Here is an 8,212-nt window from a genome sequence, read left to right as displayed (position 1 = left end):
GTTTGAAAGCACTGAAGTAAATACAGCTTCCATTATAAAATCTTTAGAGGACATTTTTACATTGTATAGGATGATGATTAGAATAATACTTAATACTCCTAGTACATCTATTGTATCCCTGTCATCATGTTATACAGTTTGCATATATTACCTGAAATGATCTTGACAAAAGCCCTCAGTCAACAGTTTATATCTATGTTTATATTTCAGTTGATGGTACACTAGCTGACTGGAATTAAGTACTTAATAAATATTACACACATAAAAAGTGGTGGAGCTGGTGCTGGAAGATAAATTTCCTGATTCCAAAGCCTGTGGCCTTTCACTGAGATACGCGTATCTCAGTGAATAGACCAGCCACAATATTGGTCTAAGAACTCCTGTGGTAAGAAAATAGTCTCTGTGGGACTTTATTTTTGAGACATAAGGTCATGTTATTCTTTTTTTTAATTTTTATTTTAATTCAATTAATTAATATATAATGTGTTATTGGTTTCAGAGGTACAGGTCTGTGATTCATCAGTCTTATATAACACCCAGTGCTCATTATATCACATACCCTCCTTAATGTCCATCACCCCATTACCCCATCCCTCCACCCCTCTCCCATCCAGCAACCCTTAGTTTGTTTTCTGTGATTAAGAGTCTCTTATGGTTTGTCTCTCTCTCTGGTCAGGTCATGTTATTCTATCAAGGAGAAGGCGAAGCATAGTTCCAAAGTAGGTCATTTGAAATAAACAAACAAAACACATTTTTGAGGTTTGCAACTGTTTCAAAATCAATCAGATAATTGCTCAAAATCATTTTTCTTAAAAGATCAATTCATATCTATTTGCAAAAAAATTATTTCATATCCACCATGGATACAGAACTATGTAATAAAAATATGATTTATTTTGAATGTGATTTAAAGCATTTATTTGGAATTAAATTATACTGATAATTTGGGGGAAGACAAAGTGGGTTGTTCCTTTATTTAAAGTATAAGTTTATTTGAAAGTTACCAGTTGTTTCAGGTAATTCTTTTCTTCATCACTCATCTCGACTTCCTGTTAAGAACCAAAAGCAACTGTTACAAAAGTACAAAAGAAATCACTACTGGGTAATATTACGTGTATTTCATTTCAATAAAAATTACTTACCTCAGGGTTTACTTCAGTGGATTCCTTAAGAAGAGAAAACACAAATCAGCTCTACTTGGATGACACAATAGTAATTGCTCTAACTAGCTATAGTAGAGGAGCTAGGGCTAATGGAATAATTCAGAGCCAACCCATTGCTTTTGAGAAATACAGTCCGATTACTGATGTAGGATTTAACCAGGAAACGCTAAACACAAAAACTTTCATTTTGAGAGCACACTCTGTGTTAACATAACTAACACATTGCTGAAGGTATGTTTCCTTACAGTCTCCTCTATGTCCGTGCAAACAATGAAGAAGGAGCACGGAGAGTAGGCGGATGACTCAGTGAGCACAGGGGCCTGGTGAGGTGTGAGGTAAAGGGAAGCCTGCATGTCATTTCTGGAGGTGGCACAGGCTCTCAGTGTGAGACTGAGACATGAGGCAACAGGGATGATTCCTAGGGCTCTGATGAGGAAGACTTCAGTCTGTGCCACAGGCCACAAGACACCAGGCCACGATCCATGCTTCACCACCTCCCAGCAACCTTCCCAATGTGCTCGCCCACCCAGCTCTTCTGTCACAAGAGGAAGTTCTTGTACCACTCACCTACAGCTTATCTGACCCAGTCCGCAACTCAACCCTTAATTCATGCTGGGAGAGGACAACCCGGTGAAAGCAATTTCCAGACTCTTTTTCACATATGGGGCTGTTTTTTAAAAATGAAGTTTCCAAAGAATCAGAGTAAAATGGGCATTATCCAAGAAAATGCAACAGAACGGTTAATATTAACTAAGTGATGGTTAATCTATAACCCCCACTAACTTTGAGTTGAGCATATGTTTTACACAGTTTTCCTTTATTTTTGTTGTATATTTTGATGTGATTTTGTTAAATATTAGCGGCTTCTAAACTGCCATTAAATAGCATGACAGCTGGAAAATGTGCTGTCCTAGAAGGATCAGTTGTCTTCTTGACTTTAAAGGGAAGTGTCACTTATAGAGTGAGCTGCGAAAAGTGTCCTTGAGAAATTCAAACAGTGAGTAAAACTAATCACAATCTGAAATCCAGGAGTGGGATCCACGGCCTGGCCTTTTTTTTTTTGACTAGCAGTGGTAGGATAAAATTTGATGTTACCAACATGATCATTAATATGGCAGACAAAAATAAGGAATAATATAAGGAAAAATGTCTTTCAAAAAATTGTAAAATCAGTCTCATTTTTAAAAGCAAAATACAATATAGAAAACACGATTATATATAAATAAAAATGTCTTGATTGAGAGAATTAAGAACAATTGTAGGAAATACAATCAAGGGGTCAAATAAAAATTACATTTTTATGCAATTAAAATGATGTTTTATCATTTCTTAATGGACAAAATTTGCAAGTATGCTTTTCCTCATTAATATTTTATATTAATATATATTAATATAGTGGTATATAAATAAAAATACCTTACCATATCAACAGTCTTCCTTGAGGTTTCCTTATGGAAAGAAAAGAAGAGTTAAACACATTCTCATTCTATTAGTTTTATAGAATTTCCCTTGGGATACAAGAAAACCCATGTTCTACAAAGAAAGAATAATGCATTCATTTCCATTGTTTGAATTGTATCTGGGTTCTCCAGCCATGGAAACACACAATCAGTGGCTTACTACAGTGTGAGCTCCAGATGGGGTATTGTATCCTTCTTTTATTTAATGCTGTATCCCCAAGATCTAGAATCATGTAAGGAATATAGTACTTAATCAATACATATTTCTTAACTAAATATACACAGAATTTTAAGGTACTTACTCTATGAAGAAACATTTTAAATGGTACTGTGTTTACTGCAAAGTACTTTAAGTGGGTGTTTGTATTTAGTCCAATCTCTGTTTGAGTGTTTTTTATGTAAAATTTCTATAAGAGTAAATTTCAGGAAAAATATTTGACTAATATTTGCTTAGGTAAGCAAATATAATTACAATAAATGAAAAAGTCTGGGATTTTGTAAAAATCAAAACCACTAAATGGTAAGATCTCCTTTCCTCATGGGAAACAAGGAATTTAGTTAATCATCTGAGTCTTGCATTTATTTAAAATTTTTTTTAAAGATTTTATTTATTTATTTGAGAGAGAGAGAATGAGAGACAGAGAGCACGAGAGGGAGGAGGGTCAGAGGGAGAAGCAGACTCCCTGCTGAGCAGGGATTCCCAAAGCGGGACTCGATCCCGGGACTCCAGGATCATGAACTGAGCTGAAGGCAGTCGTTTAACCGGCTGAGCCACCCAGGTGACCTGAGTCTTGCATTTATTAAAGCGGTGTAAATAACATATTTTATAACCATTATGAAATTTAAAAATAACTTTAAAATTTGATTTAATTTTAGTAATTTTGACTTACTTCCTGGGAGATGCTAGTAGATTCCTCAGAAGAAAAAAGAAATAATGCACTTTATTCACTTACCCATTTGAATGTTATTTTTCTACCCAGCAGTTTCCCACTTTATCATCAGTGAAACACAGAGGAATAAAAGAAGGCAAATCCTTAGGTAGTTGAGGCTGTTTTTAGGCATTTACCTTAGGGACCATTGGTAGGAAGATATTTGGAAATTAGAACTTAATGTATGAACTAGAGTCCTCACTCCAGTTGGGATTCCTCTCACCCATTTTATAAAATTGAGGATGGGCACTAGGACTCCTGGAGTCGTAGTATTATTCAGTGACCTCTCGCAAAGGCAAAGGCATTGGACATTTCTGCTAGGTCTGGTAGTACACAAATCAAATCTTGCTAATTTTGAATATGTAGGGTTAGTCCACCGCCCTAAATGTTTCTGATCATTGCCATACTTTCTATTTTCATTTTCCGTAATTCCCTAACTTGATGCATGCAAAAAAAAAAATTAAAATCAAGACCTTAGTATCTGCTTCTGGATGCCATGTTGTCTTCCCAGGAGAGCCCCTCACCTCACTGGCAGAGTGGTACTTTCTTCCCTATATAAAAACAGAAAATAAGTTTCGATTTTATGGTCTAATGAAATAACCAGCATGTGAGATATCTTCCTCTTTAGGAGGAATTTAGTTGAATTGGGTTTTCTTTGCCAAATTCTTGTGTTTTCCAATCATAGTAATACACAAATAACTGTACTTGAAAGAAATTATTGTTCTAACTTAATGTGCTTATTATATTTAGGGGCTGATTTAAGTGTTCTATTGTAGCTATTAAAGGTGCCACATCTTGTACAATACTACGTGTGGAAATACTACATTATTTTATCATAATTATGTGTTTCTCAGGTAAAGAAATACATAGATTTATGATAAATGCTGAAAATATAATATTGTTCAAGTGTTCTCTATCAAAGAGAAACTTTGAACATTAAAACATTATCTCGACATAAATGACTGACATAAAATTCTAACCATGACAGAAGCACTAGTATACGTGTCACCTGCTGGAGACTGCAGTTTTGTGTGTGTGTGTGTGTGTGTGTGTGTTTTAGCTGAGCAAAAGTGTTGCTTAAAAGGAATGACTGAAGCCACCTACAGAATAAAATGATACGGAAGAAGGGGGTTAAGACTAGTAAAGTCTAGGGGGAGGGAGTTGTTGTCCCGTGTGTAAAATTGATCACTGAAGTATCTTTCTTCTCTTTTCCTACATAGAATATGCAGCATATGTACTTCTATACTTTAGCTTGACTGCTGAATAGGCTCTAACGTTAAGGAGACACCAAAGTCTGCCAGGACACGTACTTAAGATATGCAACAAATAAGGCAGCAAAGAATCTGAGCCCCTTAGGTAAATGGTGAGCTTCTGAGATGTAGACTTTAGGGTCAGGGGAGGAGTTGGTATAGTTTCTTACTCTTTACAGCTGAAGGGTTAATCATATTTTCTCTGTAAAATAATTATAATAGTATTGATATATTATACGTATATAGCTATTTTATTTAAAATAAAATCACTAAGTTTTTTCCCATATGTAAACAGGTAAATGCCTCATGATATTGACATATGACTTTACATAGTCTCCTCGTGTTACCCAGAGAAAAGGTCATGGAAATTAGCTGACTTTCTCATCCTGTTTTTGACAGGGTCACTACTTAATTTGTTGGTAAATAGCCCAGATTTACATAATCTATAGTCTTTGCTTACCAAATTTGCCTTCTTCTGGACATATTAGATAAAGTTTCAAAGCATTTCTATTTGAGATGAAAAAAACATTTTGACATTTGACAATGTACCGTTGGCATGCAGCATTCAAACCAAACGTACAAAAGCCTGTTTCCCCTGATGGTGGCTGGTGGCTGTGGCTTTAACCTCCATGGGCCACCCAAGAAAACCATTTACATTCTAGGAAGCACAGAAAGGGAGGTGATATACTTAAGGTCTCATAGCTTGGGCATGGCAAGTCTGAGACTCAAATGCAGGACTTCTGACTCCAAATCTCATATTGTTTACAAGTAAGTGTCTGCTCCTATGTTCAGTTTCCTGCTCTGCCACTTACTCCTTGTGTTTGAAAAGTCCCCTAAGCCAAAGATGATGTACAAATCAAAGTGGAGATGTTAACTGGACTTTTGACCAAAGATTTCCTTTCTTTAATTTCAGTTCCCCTTGTAAAATGGAGATGCAATTCTCCCTCTGCCTCCCTCAAAGACAGCTGTCAGGTTCCAGTAGAATGACATAGAAATGAATACTTAGGACAGTTCAACTTATCCTAACTCATAATTGGTGTTAATAAGAGCCATATCTATAGTGTTTTGACTACATGTTTTGGGACTTCATTTCTGACCTAAAAAATGATATTTAATTTTCTTTTGCTTTCTACATTTGAAGGGATCAAAACATTTTTGTTCTCTCATTAATTTTTTTTCCCTTTCACAAGAAAGTAAGAAACAAACAAACAAAATTGTAGAACTCACCAGAAGGGGAAACAGAAGATAGTCATTTATCTTAATTTGATTCCAAGGGTTCCTAATTATGTGATATTGATTATAAGCCTGAAGATATTGGGGAAGGTTCAACTCCTGGTAAAACTGGTTGATTTTGCTCTGAAATGAAAGAAATGTATCAATATGTAGCATCAGAATGGAATCTTCTATGGGCCAGAGGATAACTGGGCAAAAACAAATGAATTAAAACCTTAGTTAGAAGAACTCTAAATGATGCCAAATTGGCCAAGCAATAGACATTTTTAATATAAAATTCACTATCACAGTGTCTACATTCATAGAGTGAACTTCAGAATGAAAGATGTAGTCTAGCTAATTGAGGCTTCCAGAGGAAAAGAACTGAATGTAAAAAATGAAAAGAATATATAAGAAGGGGAGTGGAAAAGTATTTTAAAAAAACAAAACAAGTTTATAATTTCTTTTTCTTTTAAAGATTTTTCTTTATTTATCAGAGAAAGAGAGAGAGAGAGAGAGAGCACACAAGTAGGGGAAGTGGCAGGCAGAGGGAGAAGCAGGTTCCCTGCTAAGGAAGGAGGCTGATGCAGGACTCGATCCCAGGACCCTGAGATCATGACCTGAGCCGAAGGCAGACGCTTAACCGACTGGGCCACCCAGGCGTCCCTCCGTGTCTTGATTAAGGCTGCTACAGACTGGAATCGGAGACAACTCGTGGCCTCAGCTGGTCCCTTGACTCTAAGAACATCACTTACCCTTTAGAGTTGAAGCGACCCTTTAGTGAATTGATATATGTAGAATGGTTTGTAAACTACATGTCACATAAATTTAGCTGAATAAATCCTACTTTGATTTGGCTATGGATGCTTGACTACAGATGACTGCAGAAATTAAAGATGAAATCACTAAGACAGCATCTTAACTCTTGGAAATGTTTAGTTCATACTGATGTTAAGAAAGTCAATTTGTTAAAGTCAATGTAATAAGTTTTTAGAATCGTGTGTGGATAAGTGTTGGGTGGATACATGATTATGAATTATGATAAGATTGGTACAAAGAGAGAATGTTATTAGAAAAATCTAGAAAGACTATTAGAGTAGAATGTTCTAAAAATAAATTGTTTCATTTTTGAGATCTTGTTTTTAAATGCTCAATAAGAAGCAGCTCCTCTTAAAATGGATGTAGAGCCTATTTTTCCTATGTGTATAAATGCAATAGTATTTGGTAACTTTGGTTCCTATTTTTGTGTATTAGAATCAGGGATTCTATTAAATACTTTACACATCATTTAACTCCAGAGATGGGTTACCAGATTTCATACAAGTAGGTTAATAATAGTTAGGGGCTTTTTGCCTTAACATATCAGTTTTTTTGCTACTTCAAAGAGGAGTTCAGTGAGCAGTTAGGTGCTTTGGACTATACTGGTTTCTCAGTTAGATCATTTAAACTTAAGAACACTCTCCTTGAGGCTTATAACTCTTCCAAATTTAATTGGATACTTGTTCATTTTCCTTAAAAGGTCTATTTGTTAAGATAATACCTACATATTACAGTAACAACAATAGAAAAAGTAATTTTTAACATAAATCTGTTGTGATCTATTTCACTGAGAAGATACAATCCATGATCATCTGGGAGAAAAAGAGTTGTAAAACATACTCTTTGCTTGAAGTAATGAATTGTATGAGAAGTTACCAGCTGTTTGAGGTAGACCAGTTCTTCCTTAGTCAGCTCCGTTTTCTATTGGAAAACAAAACACATATTAGACAAAGACAAGAAAAATCCCATTACTTAATGCTATTAAATTTTTACAGTAATACTGACTTACATCAGTGGGGATGTCAGCAGTTTCCTAAAGTGACAAATAAAGAAATAGCTTTATTTAAATAACATTAGCACTAGTTGTCTCTAAATCATTTGATAGTAAGTTAGGGGCTATATTTGACTAGTCAGAGTCCAAGCCACTAGCTTGAGAAATCAAGTATATCTTAGGAATTCAGTTAAAATATTTGTCTTCAGAACTCTCTCTCATTTTATGTTAACATAATAACATGAGTAAAATTAATGTGTCTCATTTCAAGACATTATCAATCCTAAATTGACAATTTTTCATGCTGACAGAGAGTAGGCAGGTGACCAAAAATAGCAAAATAGAGCAGGTGAGTTCTGTGGGAAGCTAGCCCTGGTGGCCGTTTGTG

Source organism: Zalophus californianus, chromosome 2, assembly GCF_009762305.2.
Source record: "Zalophus californianus isolate mZalCal1 chromosome 2, mZalCal1.pri.v2, whole genome shotgun sequence".
NCBI classification, from domain to species: Eukaryota; Metazoa; Chordata; class Mammalia; order Carnivora; family Otariidae; genus Zalophus; species Zalophus californianus.
This window is presented reverse-complemented; position numbering follows the sequence as displayed.